This window comes from Chrysochloris asiatica, unplaced genomic scaffold (assembly GCF_000296735.1).
Source record: "Chrysochloris asiatica unplaced genomic scaffold, ChrAsi1.0 scaffold00138, whole genome shotgun sequence".
NCBI classification, from domain to species: Eukaryota; Metazoa; Chordata; class Mammalia; order Afrosoricida; family Chrysochloridae; genus Chrysochloris; species Chrysochloris asiatica.
Window position 1 is genome coordinate 4,830,239 of NW_006408656.1, and position 21,536 is coordinate 4,851,774.

The window sequence follows — 21,536 nt, forward strand, 5'->3', positions numbered from 1 at the left end:
TGGTGGTGGTGGTGTGCCCTGGAGTCAATTCCTACTCATAGTGACCCTGTACAGGGTTTCTGAGGCTGTAAATCTTTACGGGAGCAGAAAGCCTCATCTTTCTTCCATGGAACAGCTGGTAGTTTCAAACTCCTAACCTTGACATTAGCAGCATGACTTGTAACCACTACACTATCAGAGCTCCTTATTTTGCCCATAGAATCCTTCAATACTGCAAATCAAAGCTTACATTTTTTCTTTAGTTCCCTCAGCTTGAGAAATACTGAGTTTGTTCTTCCCTTTTGGTTTTCTAACTCCAGGTCTTTGCACATTTCATTATAATATTTGACTTTGTCTTCTCCAGCTGTCTTTTGAAATTTAATTTCAACTCTTTTACCTCCTCATTTCTTCTATTTGCATCTCTATGCTGGAGAGCAAATTTCAGAGTCTCTTCTGATCTGCATTTTGGTCTTTTCCTTCTTTCTTGTCTTCTTAATGACCTTTTGCTTTCTTCCTATATAATGTTTTTAATGTCATCCCATAACACTTCTGGTCTTCAGTCCTTAGTGTCTAATGCATCAAATCTGTTCCTCAGATGATCTCTTAATTTAGGTGGGTTACATTTAAGGTCATATTTTGGCTCTTGTGGACTTGTTTTAATTGTCTTCAGCTTAGGCCTGAATTTGTACATGAGCAATTGATGGTCTGTTCCACAGTCTGCCCCTGAACTTGTTTTGGCTGATGTGGAGCTTTTCTATCTTCTCTTTCCACAGCTATAGCCAATTTGGTTTCTGTGTACTCCATCTGGTGAGGTCCATGTGTATAGTTGTCTTTTATGTTGCTTAAAAAAGGTATTTGCAATGAAGAAGTCCTTGGAAAATTCTATCATGTGATCTCCAGCATCGCTTCTGTCACCAAGGCCATATTGTCCAATAACTGATTGTTCCTCTTTGTTTCCAACCTTTGCTTTACAATTGCCAGTAATTATCAGTATATTTTGATTGTATGTTTGATTAGTTTCAGATGGAAGAAGTTGGTAGAATTCTTCAATTTCATCATCACTGGCTTTAATGGTTGGTGCATAAATTTGAATAACAGTGGTATTAGCTGGTCTTCCTTACAGGTGTATGGGTATTATTCTATCACAGACAGCATTGTACTTCAAGAGAGATCTTGAACTGGTTTTTTTGATGTTGAATGAATTGCCATTCCTCTTCAATTTGTCTTTCCCAGCATAGTTAACCATGCGATGGCCAGATTCAAAATGACTAATACCAGTCCATTTCAGCTCACTTGTTGTTGTTGTTAAGTGTTGTCAAGTTGGTTCCAACCCATAGCAACTCTGATGGGTTTCTAAGGAGTGACTGGTGAGCTTGAACCTCCAACTTTGCAGTTCAAACGACTTTGCAGTCCAGAGCATTAACCCACAACACTACACCAGGACTCTTAATGCCTGTGATATCAATGTTTATGTGTTCCAATTCATTACATCGTCCAGTCTTCCTTGATTCATACTTCATATATTCCATGTTCTGATTATTAATGGATATTTACAACAGTTTCTCCTCATTTTGAGTTGTGCCCCATCAGCAAATGAAGGTCCTGAAAGATTTACTCCATTCACATCATCAAGGTCAACTCTGTTTTGAGGCAGCAGCTCTTCCCCAGTCTCATTTTGAGTGCCTTCCAACATGAGAGGCTCATCTTCAGGCCTATATCTGACAATATTCCATGCTCTTCATCAGTTTCAATATTCAGTATTCTGGTGCTGACAATGTTCCACTGCTAGTCATAAGGTTTTCAGTGACTAAATATTTGGAAGTAGTCTGTCTCTCCTTCCTAGTCTGTCTTTGTTTGGAAGCTCAGCTAAAACCTGTCCACTGTGGGTGACTCTGCTGATATTTCCAAAATCACAACAACCTACAAGCTACCACAGTAAGACAAACTGACAGGTGAGTGGTGGATGTAAGTATCTGATAGTTACTCTTATTTCTCCTTTGGGTATTGCCTATCCATAGCCTTTGCTCAATATTCTAGTGGATTTTCTACTTTTTTGTATTGAGTTTTCAGAAATTCTTTCTAATATTCTCAATAATAAATCCAATGTCATCATCACTGACTTTAATAGTTGGTGCATAAATTTGAATAACCGTGGTATAAGCAACTATACTGTCAACTTATTCATTAACTTTATCAATGGCTGTTGTTTCGTTCTGTTGTGCAGAGGGTTGCTATGAGTCAGAACCAACTCTACAGCACTTAACAACAACAGCAACATGACTTTTGTTGTTGTTAAGTGCCCTGGAGTCTGTTCCAACTCATAGCGATCCTATATAGGGTTTCCGAGGCGGTAAATCTTTACGGGAACAAAAAGCCTTATCTTTATCCCACAAAGTGACTAGTGGGCTTGAACCACCAACCTTGTTCAGAGTCCAGTTCTTATTTTACAGAGATGCTGTGCTCTTTTATCTGTGTTAACCTTCATTGAAGGAAATCCTGGGTTTTGATGTGGTTAAATTCATGCAAATTTCTTATTTAGGATTTGTACTTTCACATTTTGCTTAAGAAGACTTATGTATGATTTGTACTTTCATATTTTGCTTAAGAAGACTTTCTCACTTCAGAGTCATAAAGATCTTAATTTCTTTGATTTATTATGCATTTTTATTTTTTATATTTAGTCTTTAATTCATCTGGACTTAGCAGTGGTATATGGTGTGAGCTAAACTCCTAACCAGTTCTTTCTCCTCTGATATGTGATGCCATATTTACCAGATGTAGGCTTCACACTGGGTGTTTTTTGTGCCATCATTTGATTGAAGAGTTCTATGCTGACAGTTTTATTTTTCTACCTTTGTTGTCTCTCTTGTCTTACTGTCTGACAAAGTGAGTTCTCTATATTGGACCTTCTTTTTCAAAATTGAGTTTTATTCTTTTATTTAAAAAATTGCAAATTAGTTTATTGAATCTTTTTTTTTTTTTTGGCTGGCATTTGATGGAAATGGCACTGAATTTATAGATTAATGTGGAGAAAATGGACTGAGTCACAACATTAAATGTCCTTCATGCAGGCTTGGGGAGGGGGCATCTTTTTAAAGGACATCTTTTATTAGATTCTTATCCATCATTCCTTTAGTCAAACATAAAGGCTGTTGAGTTTTAAGCTCAAGTTTGCCAGGTTCAACAATGTCTTCAGATAAAAGCAACTTTCTTGTTGTTTCCCTATCTTAATTTCTCCCTTCAGTTAGATTTTTTTGGAGTGGGAGAAGGAAGAGGGGGACACAGACAGCAAGTTTATTTGGTGAATGCTGCTTGCAAGAACTATACAAACGAGAAAATCTGGGAAAGGTGCTGTGACCACCAAGGAGGCCTTCAGGGCTAGATAACAATCTCACACAGGAAAGGCACAGGACTCTGGGGACATGGGAAGGGCTGTCCTCAGCCATTCAGCACCATCCGGACAAGCTCTTCGTAGGTGACACAATTATTGCTTTCCTCGTGCCCTGCTATCAGCATCTCTACTTCTTCCTCTGTCATCTTCTCACCCAGTGTGACAAGGACATGCCTGATTTCAGCGCCCATGACAGTGCCATTCCCTTCCTTGTCAAACACCTGAAGTCTTTCAACATAGTCCTCAGAGGTGCCCTGGTCCTTGTCCTTGGCCACAGTCTGCAGCAAGGGCAGGAAATGCTCAAATTCCAGTACCTTCACATTCATCTCATCATGTTTGGGATTCCCCAAGACCTTGAGCACCTTGGCGTTGGTGGAGCTCTGGCCCAGGGCCCTCATCACGTCTCTTCTCCACACTGGTTTACAGGATGTTGCCATCATATGTTCTGTCAAATAGCTGGAAGGCCTCCTTAAACTCTGCTGGCTGGTCCTCAGTGAAGTCACACGTCCAGGCCCTCAGGTTCCCTTGGTCCCCTACTTTCTGCTCTCATCTTGTCCTCTCTTCACTTAGATTTTTAAACTAATAAATGCTTGTTGTATGGTCAGTTTCTCTGCTTTAAAAATAATTTAGCTATCCCCTCTGCACACTGAGCAGCTAGCTTAGACACTGGCTACCTAAAAAGATGAGGCTTTCTGCTCCCGTAAAGATTTACAGCCTCGGAAACCCTGTACAGGGTCGCTATGGGTCGGAACCGACTCAATGGCACTTAACAACAACAACAACCTAAAATGAGGGGGCTATAAAGGCACGAAGTGACTGGCTTACAAGGTTTCAAGAGTGTGTGTGGGAAAAAAGAGTTCCCACTGAATAGTTTTCTTCTTGTCTAGATGGGTCTGATTAAAAGAGACGGGGATAAGATTCTTATGATTCACTAGTGACTAATAGTTATCATGACTAATTGCTACTGTCATAATTGTAAAGGCAGAAGTTTTGGATCAAAAAGAGGGACATTCTATAAGGAATGTCAAAGGCTTTAATTAAACAAAGTATTCACTTAAAAACAAAACAACAACAGGGGAGTAGTTAATCTTACAGTCCAGAAACAGAGGACCCTAGGACCATCGAGGGAGAAGAGCACAAGCGGAATATGAGACCTTATCCAGAGAAGCAGCGACATAAGAGATGGAGGCAGAGATGAGGACATGGAGGGAGAGAGGGAGCAGCTGAGGACTCTAGATTCATGGGAAGAGAGAGACTAAGAGATGGTGGCCAGGTGGCAGGCTTGTAGAACGTGTTGTTTGGTGGTATAAATTATTATGTATGTCTGAGTGTTAAAAAAAAAAGAGCTCAAGTGAATAGATAGTGTTATCTGGTGGTACATGGAGGGAATTATAATCATTTTAATGAAACAAGGTATATGATTTGTTGAATGTAAAACTGATGATCTGCTCTGTAAACTTTCATTCAATTCACAATAAAAATGTAAAAAAAAAAATTTGCATTTCTGGTTTCTGCCATTGAACACTAACTGATTCAAGAAGCTAATTTCAGTCAGAAAAGATAAGTCAAATATTGAAAATAGAATTGGAATATGGACAAAAAAACATGGACAGTTAATTCATCATAGAAGAAACTCAAATGGTCATCAAAAATATGAAAAGATGCTTAACCTCACAAGTAAGCCAGAAAAAAAAAAAAATAAAACAATAATGAAATAATACTTTTGGCCCATTAGTTTAGAAAAAAAAATGGACATTAATAATATTAAGTGCTTACACTGTTAGGGGAATGTAATTGGTGAAATATTTTTGGAACATATTTTGACAGTATCTATCAAAATAACAACTACACACATTGACCCAAAAATTCTTTTAGAATCTTCCCACAAACAGTACTTGCATATGTTAGCAAAAATCTATTTACACTGTAATAGTGAAAAAAATAAATGATTAGAAATAATTTTTTATCATTAATAGGGAGGGCTAGTCCTGGTATGGTGCTGTGGGCTAATGCACTGGACTGTTGTTTGAACCACAAGGTTGGCAGTTCAAGCTCACCAGCCTCTCCTTGGAAACTCTATTCAAGGTTGCTATGAGTCAGAACCAACTCAACGGTACTTAACAACAACAGTGAAAGTATGGCACATGCAAATTATGCCTCTATTAAAAAAAATGAGATAGGTACATGTGGAATATTCTGAAAATATCTCCAATACATATTGTTAATTGGAGAATAAAAAGGTCTGTAGGATAAGCACTGGACAGCAAGGTCAGTTTGAATCACAAGATAAGCAGGTCAAACTCACCAGCTGCTGCTTGGAAGTCCTATACATGGTCACTATGAGTCAGAATTGACTCGATGGCACTTAACAACAACAACATATATAATATCCACCACTCACCTGTCAGTTTGTTCTGTGGTGGTTTGCATGTTGCAGTGATTCTGGGGGGGCTATGACACTGGTATTGTAAATACCAGCAGAGTCACCCATGGTGGACAGGTTTTAGCTGAGCTTCCAGATTAAGACAGACTAGGAAAGAAAAACTGACTATTTCCAAATATTTAGTCACTGAAAACCTTACGAACAATAGTGGAACACTGTCAGCACCAGATTACTGAATATTGAAACTGATGAAGAGCACAGAATATTGTCAGATATAGTGCTGGATGATGAGCCCCTCAGGTTGGAAGTTCTATCATAATGCGACTGGGGAAGAGTTGTCTCCTCAAAGTAGTGTTGACCTTGATGACACGAATGGTGTAAAGCTTTCAGGACCTTCATTTGCTGATGGGACACAACCCCAAATGAAGAGAAACAGTTGTAAACATCCATTAATAATCAGATCATGGGGTTTGTGAAGTATGAATCTAGGAAAATTGGAAGTTGTCACAAATGAAATGGAATGCATAAACATAGCTATCATAGGTATTAGTGAGCTGAAATGGACTGACATTGGCCATTTTGAATCTGACAATTGCATGGTTTACTATGCTGGGAAAGACAAATTGAAGAGGAATGGTGTCACATTCATCATCAAAAAGAACATTTCAAGATCTATATTGAAGTACAATGGGTCTGTGATAGGGTAGTACCCATACAAGGAAGACTAGTTCATACAACTGTTATTCAAATTTATGCACCAACCACTAAAGCCAGTGATGATGAAATTGAAAAATTCTACCAATTTCTTTGGACTTTTGGTGTGGCGCTATAGGATCAGCACTGGACTGTGAACCACAAGGTCAGCAGTCCAAACCCACTAGTTGTTCTTTAAAAACAGAGTCCCTATGTATTGGAACTGAATCTATAGCACTTAACCACAACAAATCAACTTCCTCAATCTGAAATTGATCAAATATGCAATCAAGATATATGGATAATTGCTGGCAATTGGAATGCAAAGGTTGGAAACAAAGAGAAAGGATCAGTCTTCAGACAATATGGCCTCAGTGATAGAAGCAATGCTGAAGATCGCATGATAGGATTTTGCAAGACTAAGGACTTCATTGCAAATACCTTCTTGAAACAACATAGAATACAACTCTACATATGGACCCCGCCAGATGGAACACACAGAAACCAAATTGGGAAGAGATGTTGGAAGACCAGGAGTTGACTGTGGAACAGACCATCAATTGCTCAAATGCAACTTCAGGCCAAAGCTGAAAAAATTTTTTAAAAAGCCCACAAGAGCCAAAATATGACCTTGAGCATATTTCACCTGAATGTAGAGACCATCTCAAGAACAGATTTGATTAATTGGACACTAATGACAGAAGATCAGAAGAGTTATGGGATGACATTGAAGACATCATATAGGAAGAAAGCAAAAGGTCATTAAGAAGACAAGAAAGAAGGAAAAGACCAAAATGGATGTCAGAAGAGACTCTGAAACTTGCTCGCCAGTGTAGAGATGCTAAAGCAAATGGAAGAAATGAGGAGGTAAAACAGCTGAACAGAAAATTTCAAAAGACAGCTGGAGAAGACAAAGTCAAATATTATAATGAAATGTGCAAAGAACTGGAGCTAGAAAACTAAAAGGGAAGAACAAACTCAGTATTTCTCAACCTGAGGGAACTGAAGGAAAACTGCAAGCCTCAACTTGCGATATTGAAGGATTCTATGGGGGCAAAATGGAGGCCTGGTGTGTCGCTGTGGGTTAATGCACCAGACTGTAAAGCCGTTTGAACTGCAAGACTGGTGGTTCAAGCTCACCAGCTGCTTCTCGGAAACCCTATACAGGGTCACTATGGGTCGGAACCTACTCGACGGCACTAAACAACAACAACAATGGACAAAATATTGAATGATGCAGAAAGCATCAAAAGAAGATGGAAGGAATACACAGAGTCACGGTACCAAAAAGAAATGGTCGATGTTCAACTATTTCAAGAGGAAGCATGTGATCAAGAGCCAATAGTACTGAACAAAGAAATCCAAGGTGCACTGAAGGCATTGGCAAAGAACAAAGTTCCAGCATTTGATGGAATACAAGTTGAACTCATTCAACAAACTGAGCCAGCACTGGAGGCACTCACTCAGCTATGCCAAGAAATTTGGAAGACAGCTATCTGGCCAGCTGATTGGAAGAGATCTGTATTTGTGCCCATTCCAAAGAGAGGTGACCCAAAAGAATGTGGAAATCATTGGACAATATCATTAATATTACATGCAAGTAAAATTTTGCTAAAGATAATTTTAAAATGGTTGCAGCAGTATACTGACAGGGAGCTGCCAGAGGTTCAGGCCAGATTAAGACAGGGATTTGAAATGATGAATAACATTGTGGACGTCAAATAGATCTTAGCTGACAGCAGAGAATACCAGAAAGATATTTACCTGTACTTTATTGACTACACAAAGGCTTTTGATTGTGTGGATCATGACAAGCTATGGGCAACATTGAGGAGAATGAGTATTCCAGAACCTGCTCAAGAGGAACCTGCCCAAATACTAAGAGGCAGTAGTTTGAACAGAACAAGGGGACACCGAATGACTTAAAATCAGGGTAGGTGTGCTCCAAGGTTGTGTTCTTTCACCACATTTATTCAATCTGTATGCTGAGCAAATAATCTAAGAAGCTGGATTATATGAAGAACATAGTATCAGGATTGGAGGAAGACTCATTAACAACCCACAATCCAAAGATGATAGAAAATTGAAAAGGACTTAAAATACTTACCACTTAAGATCAAAGACCACAGCCTTCAGTATGGGTTGAACTTCAATGTAAAGAAACCAAAAAATCCTCACCATTGGACCAATAAATAGCACCAAGAGAAATGGAGAAAAGATTGAAGTTGTCAAAGACTTCATTTTACTCAGATCAATCATCAACACTCATAGAAGCAGCAATCAAGAAATCAAATGACGTATTGCATTAGGTGAACCTGCTGCACAAGACCTCTTTAAAATGTTCAAGAACAAAGATGTCAGTTTGAGGACTAAAGTGTGACTGACCCAAACCATGGTATTTTCAACAGCCTCATATGCATGTGAAAGTTGGGCAATGAATAAGGAAGACTGTAGAAGAATTGATGAGTTTGAGTTATAGTGTTGGAGGAGAATATTAAAAGTACCATAGACTGCCAGAAGAACAAACAAATCTGTGTTGGAAGAAATACAGCCAGAATGCTCCTTAGAAGCCAGAATGGCCAGACTGCATCTCTCATACTTCAGACAGATCATCAGCTAGGACCAGTCCCTGGGAAAGGACATCATGTTTGATAAAGCGGAGCCTCAGCGAAAAAGAAGAAGACCCCCAACAAGATGGATTGGCACAGGGGAATACACGAGCAGACATGCGCTCTGATTGGTCGCCAATAAGAGGAAGTGAGGGAAAAACAGCAATGAAGGTGCAAGCTAAGTCCTGCCACATTAAATATACTCCTGTGAACCCAGGTGGAGACCTGGTTGGCCAGCAGTATGACAAGACCTGGGGACTCCTGGGCCCAGTCAGTGACATAGCCACAGAGGACTAGAGTGGGGAGTGAAGCGTCCAGCTGATAAGAAGAGAGGGCATATGCACAAAAACACCCACACTTGCAGATAATACCCACTTGACCTGGCTTCAATGGCTGCATGATCAGAACTCAACTAGAAGAAAGAAAAAAAGAGTAATCTAATACAACTTTATGAACTTGACCTATACCTATGGATGCAGTAACTCAAAAGAGGGAACAAATCTGTACAGCGAGGATCATTCCCACCCCCTCCATACACAGAGTAGACAGGGAAGGGCAACTTGGACATTGGCTATACAAAATGGGCAGGGGGGCGGGGGGAGGCTTCTACACAGGCAAGAAGTGACTGGCTTACAAGCTTTCAAGAGGGAGCCTAGATCCAGAGGGTGTGGAGGAAGGCAGAATCTCCATCGAGTGGTATCCAATCTGTCTGGGCGGGGCTGATGAAAGGAGATGGGGATAGGACCCTTGTGGTAAATAGTGAATAATTGCTGTCAGGACTGACTGTGAGGGTTAGAAATGTAAAGGCAGAAGTTTTGTAGCAAAAGAGGGGAGTAATTGACTTTACAGTCCAGGAGCGGAGGTTCCTGGGACCATCAAGGGAGAAGAACAGAGTGCGGGACCCTATCCAGAGAAGCAGTGACACCAGAGATGGAGGCAGAGATGATGACGTGGAGAGATGGAGTGGCTGGGGACTCCAGACCCAGAGAGGGAGAGGGGCTGTGAGCTGACAACAGAGGGGCAGGCTTGTGGAGTATACCTTTGGTTGTTTGATGATGCATGGAGGGTATTGTAACCATGGCAATGAAATTATATATGATAAGATGAATGTAAAGCTGATGTTCTCCCTTGTAAACTATCACATAATTCACAATAAAACTAGGCCAGTTCAATTCAAGGCAAAGAAGTCAACCAGAAGGTTATGACAACTATTTTTCTGGAATTTCAAAATAGGTCATCTTGATAAATTTTATTGAAGGACACAGGATGATCTTGGAGGCTTATTAAGAAAAAGTTTTAAGAAAACTGAAAATTGCATTGATGAGAAAAAGATCAGGAAAGTTACACCAAGGAATTTATGCCCATCACGAGAATGTACCTGCTCATTCTTTGAGGGTAGCAAGGACTGACCCATGAGAATTTCATTGGGAAATCTTACCACATCCCCTCTATAGTCTTCATCTGACTCTGTCAGACTTCCTTTTGCTTCCCAAACTCAAAGAACATTTAAGAACACGGTTTGAGTCTCTGGAGGATGCCACAACTGCTGTTTTGATGTGGTCTGAATAGAAGAGTGCAGACTTACCAGGTAGAGGGCTAGAGATGGAAGCACTACTTTCCAAAGTATATAGACCTAGGTGGAGGAGATGTTGAAAAAAAAAATAGCTTCACGTTTTGATCTTCTTGTTTAATAAAGCTTTCTATGATTTTGTAACAATACATTTTTACTTACCTTCACATATAGTGTGTGTGTGAATGAGCTTGACTACTGACATATATGTCAGTACATAGAAAGGACTGGAACAAGAGTTTTCTCTATATTGGCAGTATCTTGTAATCACTTAGGGGCTTTTAAAAAAAAGAACCATGTCTGGCACCTACCCCTACAGGTTGTGAGGTAATTGGTCTGCGCCACAACCTGGGCAGTGGGATTTTTTACATCTCTCCATGTGATTCTCATATACAGTCAATGTTGAGAGCCATTAAAATGTTTGGCAGGGGTTAACTTACAGAAGGCAAATGGGAATATAGTGAAAGCAGACTTTCATATTTTTGCTTTTCAAATTTGTGAACTGTTCAAATCTTTAACCAAGATCATTATTATTTGGTAACAAATGAAAAGGGGAGTACAGTGGCTCCATATGATAAGCACTGGACTGTGAACCACAGGATTAGTGGATTTGAACCCACCAGCGTCTCCACAGGAAGGAGATGAGGTTTTCTGTTCCCTCAAAGATTTACAGCCTCAGAAACCCTATGAGTTGGAACTGACTTAGCAGCACTTAATAACAACAACAGTAACAAATGAAAAAAAAAAATCAGAAAGCTTTTCCTGACTGTTTCCTCCTCTTCCTCTTCAACCCCCTCTGCACAGAGTGAATTGATGCCATCTCTGAACATCGTTCCTTCATTCCTTGAACAACTATTAGTTGAAACCTATTCTGTGACAGGCACATAGTTTAGCTTTTCCAGTGGTCAAGCTTTCTTGTTGTTGTTAAATGCCATCGAGTCGGTCCTGACTCATAATGACACTGTATAGGGTTTCCGAGGAGCGCCTCGGTGGGTTTAAAATGGCAACCCTGCAGTTCAAACCAACCTTGTGGTCCAGTGCTTGTCACGCTACTTATCATGAATCTTGTTCTTGTATGTTTCCTCTTATTATGGATTTGATAGTGTTCCCCAAAAGTATGTGTTAGAGCCCTAACCCTATATCTGTAGATGCTATCCTGTTTGGAAATGGGGTTTTCTTTATGTTAGAGGCCATGTGGGATGTGTCTTAAACCTTCTGAATTATAAAACTTCTGCATTATAAAAAGAGCAGGTTAGAGACAAAGACAGACATTTGCTATGAAAGAATAGTCAAGAACCAAGGAATGCCAAGACTACCCACAAGTAAGGAATTGGCATGGCTGAGACCTTGATTTTGGGCTTTTAGCTTCCAGGATCTAGCAAAAATAAATTTCTGTTCGTCAAAGCCTCCCACTTGTAACTGAGACACCTCCCCTCAGTCATCTCTGTGTCTTCTGCATTTAGCTCATGGCGGCCACTTAGTAAACGTGAGTTCCCTGCCAGTCTCTCCTCTGGTCTTCAGAGTCCTAGAGCATCATTATGAATGGCTGTTGAAGAGACTTTTTCCTGTGCTGAGAGGTTCCAAGGATACCTAGCCAGGTGAAAGGGAATTTCATATTTTGCTTTTGAAGTTTTCTTTTCCTGAGCAGATAGAAACTACCTCTGGACTACAGCAGACTATCCCCAGCCTCCTGACGCCTGTTCCTACAGAGCCATTCTCAGCCAGTAGGTGGCAGCCCTGGGTAGGAATTGGGAGTGCATTCTCAGGGTTGAACCCATAGTCCCTAGTTCTGGGGTCAGTTGCTACTGCAAGGGCTTGGCTTGACAGGGCAGAGGCACATGAGTAAAAGTGGTAGATTTCATGTTTGGAAAGCATGAAGGGAAGTGGAGTTATTTCTGCAGATCCCAGAATTAACTTCAGTCAACCTAGCTGGGTACCAATGCTCAGTGCTGAAGTGCCCTGTTCAATCTTCCTTCCACAGAAGGACTCAGTGCTGTCAGAGCCCACCCCCTGCTCACTCCTCCAGGCTAGAGCTTACACGCTCACGGTGTTTCTTGGCTGATGGAGATGAGTATGGTAGTGGGACTCGGAGATAATGGATAATGTTACAGGTGCATTTCAGTCAGGGCCTTCCAGAGCCTCAATGTGGGACTCTTACAGAGTCACAGTGAAGGCATTTTATAGGTTATCTAGCCTCCTTTTTGGAGTTCTGGTGTGGCACTGCAGGTTAATGTGCTGGACTGCAAAGTCAATGGTTCAAGCTCACCAGCTGCTCCCCGGAAATCCTATACACTATGAGTCAGAAACAACTAATGGCACTTACCAATAACCATCCTCCTTTTGCTCTCTTCTTGGCTGGGGTCTGAAGAGAACTCAGTGGATAGCACTTTCATTTGACATTAGAATCTTTCCTCACCTTGTGCTCTTCAATGGCGTTGATTCTCCTCTGCTATTTTTTCACCTTCTGTCCAACTTTGTATGTTTCTCATCTCACTGTCTGGATCTTTCCTCCTTTCTATCCCTTTACTTCTCTAAGACCCACCTGATGACTTGTATTGTCTGTCTGTCTCTCCAGCTATCAATCCGTTAGGCTGGAGGTTTATCAGTTGTGATTTGTGGAATTCAATCGGAAGAGAAGGGGGAGGAGGTTTGGGGAGAGCAGATCGCAGTGCAGTGGCACCTCCACAAGAAGGCGCTCAGCAGCATGAGGCCTGGGTCACCCTTAAGAAACCAAGTGTACTGTCCTGTCATCCTTTCTCTTTTTTCAAGAATTTTTTTCCAGCAGACACCCCTTTACTCCCACTGACTTCATGGTAGATACAGCTAAGGCTGACAGATAGTAGGGAAATGATCCAACCTGACTTCAGGACTTAGGTTCTAGAGATGGGACCCGCCTGGATGGGACAAAGAATAGAGGAGATGGCCTCTGACCCCCAGCTCCAGCCCCTTCTGGGGGTTCCATCTGACCTGCCATAGGTCATGGCCCCACTACCCAACTATCATCTACATCACAAAACCCACAGCTCTGTAACTCAATGCTGGCCTGGGATGTCTGGGATTGATTTAAGGCCTCCTCTGACCAACTCACCCTCATTGGATTGTGCCCCTGGAGTGGGGGCGGGGATAAGGGTCATGGGTGAAGTTCAGGACAGGGGAGTCCTGACCACCACTACATCATACCTGTTGCTGAGTTCTCTGCATTCCTGGGGAACTTTAGGGGTGGGTACAGGAATAGGAATTCAAGGTTCTTAGGGACCAGCTTGTTAGCTCTCTCTGCTCAGCTTGGGGCCAATGTCCAGGGACAGCTTCTGCAGGATTCAGAGTAATCAGGTGGCCCTCCATCCATTGTCCCCAATACCTAATTACACTGAGCTTCAGAGGCAGGTCTCCTCAGCCTGGGATTCCACAGTCCACAGTCCTGACCTTTGGTGTTGTTGGGGATCCCTAAGTCCATTCGGATTCACAGCAACCCCACGTGAAAGAGAAGAGAAAAAAAAAAAACTGCCCCAGAGTTTTTCCAGACTGTAATCTTTACAGGATTAGATTACCAGTTCTTTCTCTCCAGAACCACTGCGTGGGTTTGAATCACCAACCTTCCAGTTAGCAGAGAAGACTCAACTACCCTTACCTTTTATTGATCCATTTCAGTGTGTTAGTTTCCATCCCTCCACCATTCCTTCCTGGATATATCACTTACAAATTTCCTCTGCTTAGAGTGTTCCAACTTAAAGTGACCCTATGCACAATAGAACAAAATACTGCCTGCCCAGCCCCGCCATAGGGCATTTTAAATATCAGCAGGGTCACTTATGGTGGACAGATTTCAGCTGAGCTTCCAGACTATGATAGACGAGGATGAAGGAGAGGCAGGCTACTTCTGAATGTTTCGTCACTGGAAACCTTATGTATAGCAGCAGAACATTGTCATAGATATATATTTGTTGTTGTTGTTGAATGCCATCAAGTCAGTTCCAATTTAGGATTTCCTACATAGGGTTTCCAAGGAGTGACTGGTGAGCTTGGACTGCCGACTTTGCGGTTCAAACCAACTTTGAAGTCCAGCACATTAACCCACAGCACCTCACCAGGATATATATACATACACACACACACATATATGTACCATATATAATTTAAAATTTTTTAAACCCTTTTTATTATGAATTGAATGAACGTTTACAAATCAGATCATCAGTGCCACATTCAACTAATCATATACTTTTTTCATCTCAGTGATTGCAATCCCCTCCATGGAACATCCCTTATTCAGTATTTCCCTGTGGTTCCTATTCCCATTCCACCCTTCTGAACTTTGTCCTTAGGTAAATCCTGCCCGCTTTTTATCTTGAATAGCTGCATACCTTACTAGTGTGGTTGTCCTCCCAATACACCTATCTACTACTTGACTGAAAATTAAAACACGAAGGTGAATTCCATTTCAGACCTGAAGGGTCATAGTCTTGGGTTCCTCCAGTCTCCTTCTGATCAGTAAGTCCTGTCTTTCTGTGTATGTGTTGTTGTTGTATGCTGTGGAGTCAGTTCCGACTCATAGTGACCCTGTACAGGGTTTCCGAAGCTGTAAATCTTTACGGGAGCAGAAATCCTCATCTTTCTCCCGCAGAACAGCTGGTAGTTTCAAACTGCTGACCTTGCGGTTCACAGCCCGATTCATAACCACTACGCTATAATTTTGAGTTTTGTCCCACATTTTCTCCCAGTCTATCTGGACCAGGCACCATCTAGTTCTTCTGGCCTCAAGGCCATGGAGACTGATATTCACATGTTCCATTAGTTCATTGGACTAATTGATTCCAATTGTCTTCAGTTTCCATCAATCTTCTTTCTTCTGCAGAGAGAGACCAAAAAGGGCACCTTAGATGGCACTGGAAATGTATTACTTCTGAATCTATGACATATATATATAACTAAAAATAAAGTTTTATAAAACTTTGTGATGCACTATGATAGTTTCTTTGCTGTTTTATTATTTTTTTAATAAGATTTGAAAATGATTTTGTGAACAACTAATGGGTTGACACAGTTTGTAAGTAACCTCTAACATTTTTATACTTTATGGAGTTTAAAATACCTTCACAATGATAAAGTCCATTTTACAAACAGAGAGGCATTGGTGGTTCCTTCTCTATGGGAGACCCACTTTGCTTCCCAGTCAGGGCACTTTTTATTCAACCACCATCTGTTGGTGGAAGCTCGCATGTTGCTATAATGCTGAGCAGGTTTCTGTGGAGCGTCTAAACTAAGACAGATTAAGAAGCAAAGCCAGTGAGCTACTTCCAAAACTCAACCACTGAAAACCCTAGGGTTCACAACTGTCCCATCCCTGCCCCATCTCCCCCAACATGGGGACGATACAGGACTGGTGCTGACCTTTCACTTGGTGCTTTCGTTCACTTGAAAATGGGGCTACATTGAGTCAGATGTCAACTCAACAGCAGCTGACAATATTTTACAAAAATCCACATATCTTTTTCATAAAAGCCCAATGAGAAAGGTTAGACAGGGTTATGATTGACCCATTTTATAAATGTGGAAACGGAGACTCTGAGGGGTTAACTGACCAGCCCCAGATCACCCAGCTGGTGAATGGTAGATCTAGGGTTCCAAGCCAGTTCTTTTGTGTACCTATTCCTGTCCCTTATGTTGTTGTTGTTAAGTGTTGTCTAGTTGGTTCCGACTCATAGTGACCCTGTATAGGGTTTCCAAGCAGCAGCTAATGAGAGTGATCAAGCTGTTGTCTAGTGCTTCTCCTACAGCACCACGCCAGGACTCCATCGCTTCTCTCTTTCCCTCTCCTTCCCAATCCTCCCAACTGAGTGGTCTTTTTTTCCAGTTTGAAGGCCATCCCCTTCCAAGGGGAAGATGGGGGACAGAGCCGCTGAGGAATTCTGTTTCCCCTATCATCTGTTAACACTGCACCATCTGCCAGCTCTACCCCCAGCCTCCTACCCTCTGTCTGAGAAGAGAGGATGGGCCCAGTGGGGGAGGAGGACATTTTCCTGGACCTCCAGGACCCCTCCCACCAAGGAATTCAGACTGCACACAAAAACCCAGTTTTCTGCTCAGAAGCAACAGCAGAGGCCAAGAATTAGAGAGAGATGCATGGGATAAGAGACAAGATGATGAGACAGAAAGAAAGACTTTCTGAGCATCACAGGATAAAATAAGAACAGCCAGCCCTCCACTCTGTGAGGCTGGGGGGAGTGGGCATGTGCTGATCCCAGCGGCAGGGGCCCTGCAAGGCTCTTGGTGAGGAGAGCCTAGCAAGTCCATCTTACAAGGAGCCCAGTCAGATTTATGGGACTCGGGTGTGGCTGGCTGTTACTCAGCCTCTGACTTTTTAATTCCCCAGTCTTCCCACCCACTCCACCCCCTCCCCAAAAAGGCCTTTGTGCAAGACAATGAAGAACCTATAAATTCTAGGGGACAGGGGTGTGGGGGAGGGGAGCACAGAGCACTTCAGCTCCCCTGCATCAGGGCTCTGCGTAGCAAGGGGTGGCCTCTCTCTCTGGCGACCTGCCTGCCACATTTCATCTTATGTACACTGGAGCCCAGAGAGAAAGGTGGGCCATGCTTATCATCCCCTTCCCACCTTCCCACAGGAGAGGACGCTGAGGTTCCGAGGCAGAGGGTGTCCCTGCTTCAAGCTCTCCACCTTCAACTCACTCCTGTATTTATCCCTCTTCTCTTACTCATCCCTCTGTGAGTCCCTCACTCCAGCATTCACTCAACAACCAAGTATATTCACTCAACAAATACATGCATTCACCCGACAAACACCAAATTCCATGCTAGGCCAGGTACAGAGGAGGCAATGGTTGGTGAGACCCTGCCCCACTGGGGGAGTACACAACAGTGAGCTGTGACTGAAAAAGGTTAAAGCAAAGCTTGAACCCTAGTTGTTCAGCCCGGACAACATCTGCAAACTTTCCTTGATTCTTTCCTCAGCAAACCTGCTGCAGCTATTAAACATTCTCAGGAGAACTTTAAAATTTAATCCTGACCACAACCTTGGGAATTAGGTACTAATTACCTAATTAGGTCCGTACCAACATTCCCTTCCTCCCATTTTGCCTGTGCTGGTAAGTACTACGGAGTTGGTTCCGACTCATAGTGACCCTGCACCGGGTTTCCGAGGCTGTAAATCTTTACGGGAGCAGAAAGCTTCATCTTTCTCCCACAGAAGGGCTGGTAGTTTCGAACTGCTGACCTTGAGGTTGGCGTTCCTACTCGTAACCACTGTGCTACCAGGGCTCCTCTTTGCCTGTGTGACCCTCAAAATTATCCCTCTGGTGAGTGGCAGAGCTAGAGTGGAACCAGGCCCTTTTTCCTATACCACAACTGCAGCCTTGAGAGTTGTGGGGACACTGGGTGTCGGCATGGGCTGTGGCCTGAACTTCTTGTACCTCTTTACCCAATTAAGGATCCCTGGGTGGCGTGTAGAATAAAGGTCGGTTTCAACAAGGTCGGTTTGAACTGCAAGTCGGTGATATGTTGACCTATATAGTGTCATTATGAGTTAGATCTGACTCAATGGCACATAACAACAACAACCCAACCAACACTGGGCCCCATCCCTACTCTTTCCATGCTGACCCTTTCCTGGTGTTCTATTCTCCACCTTCCTGCCAAAACCCTAACCAAACTAGCTGGTGTTGAGTTCATTCCAACTCACAGTGATCCCATGTGTGGCAGAGAGGAACTGTGTTCCATAGGATTTTCAATGGCTGATTTTTAGATCGACAGGCCTTTCTTCCTAGGTGCCATTGGGTGGACTAGAACATCAACCTTTATAGCAGCTGACTGTGTCAAGCATTTGTATTATCCCCAAACTTTTATTTAAGGTGGCTTCATAGGACAAGCATGGGACTGTGAATCACAAACTCAGAGGTTCCAGCCCACTGGTTGTTTTGTGGGAGAAAGATGAGGTTTTCTGTTCCCACAAGATTTATAGCCTCAGAAACTCTATTCAGGGTGGCTATGAGTCGGGACCAATTAGACAGCACTTAATAACAAAAACTCACCCATGTATCTATCTGCTGCATGGTAATAATGAATTAATCTAATGCTTAGAATGCATTTGTGTGCTTGTGGAATGACCAATTCTTCTATGTCTTCTAAGAAGAATAACAGTAACTACTTCATAGCAGAAGTTAACAAAGAACTTAAGGCAAACCATATAAAGTGTTTAGAATCATGCTGGAACATAGATAGCAAATGCTTAAAAATGCTGGCTGCTAAGATTCTGGTTATTATAAGTCACAGACCTGTCTATGTGTGTGGCATCAGGGTGAGCACAGGTGGATACAGGTATATGCAGCTGACCCCTCCGTGGAGAAGCCACTTTGGAGGCAACCAGATGGCACAGCCTTCAGATCTTCTATCCAGGGCTTCCTTCTCTCCTTAAGTGTCTGGAGCATGTATAGAATATTCCCACATTAGTGCCAGGCATTGTATTAGCAAAGAAAAACAAGAAAGACAAGGTACCCAGCTCTCGTGTAATTGACATTTTGGTAAGTAAAACAGACCACAAACCAAGTGAATAAAGGAGATAATTACAGAATGCATAAACCCTGTGGAAGAAATATACAAGACAAAGTGACAGACTAGATTGGGCAGATGGGTGTGGGGCTGTTGGAGTATTGTCAGCAGGGATGATGGGGAGGTGACATTCCTGTGAAAGCAGGGCTGGGAAAGAAACAGCAAGGCCAAGGCCAGAGGTGGGGAAATACTAGTCAAGTTCAAGGAATAGAAGAGCAGCTAGTGAGTGCTGGGTCTGGGGAGAGGGGAGACTAGTAGGAGAGGTCAGTGTTGGGAGAGGCCAGGGTAGGGGGTTGGGTCTTTCTTCTAAGAGAAGGTAAGCAGGGAGTGACTTCCGACTTAAATTTACAGGTCCCTGGCTGCTGTGTGTTGTATTGAATGATGGAGAGGCTGGAAAGTAGATAGGAGTCTTTGTAGTTGTGTGTGTGTGTGTGTGTGTGTAAGAGGAGGAATTGCAGGGGTTGATTAAAGATACATCTTCGACACAGAAGGCACAGAATTAGCTAATGGATCAGCCACCAGGGGTGAGGGCAAAAGAATTCAGGAAGGCAGAAAGGGCCAAATTGGTCCACTTGTCTCCTCCAGCCCTTGGCCTGCCCCTCCCCAAAGGGGTCAACATAGGCCTTAGCTCTCCTGCCTCTAGGGTCACCAGCCCTAAATCAGGGGCAGTCCAGACTTGATCATTCGAGGTCCTTTGTGAGAATAAGAAAAAGAGAGTCCTTTGCCTTCCTGCAGAACGAGGCAGCACCTATCAAGGACAACGGCTTGGATTTCAGACCCCATTTGTCCCCTCCACCGGTTCTTGTACAACTAACTCCTCCTTCCCCACTGCAAATCTCTGAAAAGCGGAAGGCTCTGGATTAAGAGAGGCACTGGTCTGAAACAGCTCTCTGGGGAAGGGGCCAGGGAGAAGGGAAGGGCAGGCAGGTCCTAAGGGAATCTTCCAGCTCCCTTCTCGGGAGCAGAAAGTGTCCCCACTGGCACTCATACCTTTCACGCCCAAAACGCTGCACCCTAGCGCACGGCCCCGCGCCCCTGCCCCCGCCGGCTCCGGTCCCGGCCAGCCCGTAGCCTACCCCGCCCGCCCGCTCGAGAGCCCGCAAAGCCGATCTTCCGGCCTCGGGCTACCGGCTGGGGGAGGGTCCGAGCCGTAATTGCTGCCATCTGCTCCCTTCTCCCTAACCCCTCCGTCCCACCGCCGGGGGTGTGGGAGGGTGAACAAGGGGGGAGGGTCCGAGGCGCTGCTTGGAAGCCGGGAGTCCCAGCGTTCGGAACGCCCCCCTTCTTACTCGTACCCCCGCCAACCGAGAGGGGCGGGGCTCGGGGCGACCAATGGACCCCCCAGCATTGGGTGAGTGGAGCGTACTTCCATCAGCCTCTCTTTGAGAATGGGGTTCACCAGTTGGAGTCACACAACATTACCTGGCACAGAATCTCAAAGTTCTACGTCGGCTCGTAGGGGGCCATACTTTCTGAAGGACCTGGGACTGTCCCTCCCCAACTCACTCATCCGCATACACCCTGATCCGCGGTTGACACTTACTGTAGGGTATTGATACATCCATCGATCTCTGAATAGGACTGATGTGTCTGGTGTGTGTGGGAGGGAAGGGGGCAGAACCGAGGCCTGAGCCTGTTGGGAGGCAGCAGAGTGGCAGGCGACTGAACTTGGGTCTTCAGCCAGACAGGCTGGGGTACCTAGGGCAAGTTACTTCGCTCCTCTGAGCTGTTTCTTGGGCTATAAATGGGAGAGCATCAGACCTGCTTCCTGGATTTGGTTCTACAAAGTCTGAGAAGCGGTCACTTGCAGGTGGGTTGATAGTCCCAGGGAGAACAGGGGCATGGGGCAATGAGCTGGAGCTGGGAACCCTGGGCTGGCAGGGAGTCTACGGAGGAAGAGGAAAGGGTGGGCTAGGGACAGGAGGGGAGGGCAGACAGGTCATCTGCTGGTTTCAAGGCCATGGCCTGAAGTCAGCTTCTGGTGGTGAGGATCTTGACCCTTCCTTCTCTATCCCTGTGCTGATAACAGTTGGGGAGGCAGAGATGGCTTGGGGTGCATTGCAATTGTTTGCGAATCACCCCAGGGCCATAAGGGTTTCACATAATTGCAAGGCCGGTGTTCAAGCTCACCAGCTGCTCCTAGGAAACCCTATACAGGGTCACTATGGGTCAGAATCGACTCACCAGCACTTGACAACAATAACCTCATTTTCCTCATAAGAGCAGTTTTTCTCAGCAGCCCTTTTCCCTTCTCTCCCTGAAATTATGCTCAGTGGAATACTCATGGGGAACGGGAGAGCCTCTCACTGTCCCCACCCCCAAATGCCCCTACACTGGTTCATCTCCAGCCAT

At 43.6% G+C, this 21,536-nt stretch overlaps 1 pseudogene; it reads right to left on the bottom strand.

The window, feature by feature from the left end:
* Nucleotides 1-3,417: 3,417 nt before the first annotated feature.
* Nucleotides 3,418-20,348, bottom strand: LOC102828700 (annotated as a pseudogene).
* Between the last annotated feature and the right edge of the window lie 1,188 nt (nt 20,349-21,536).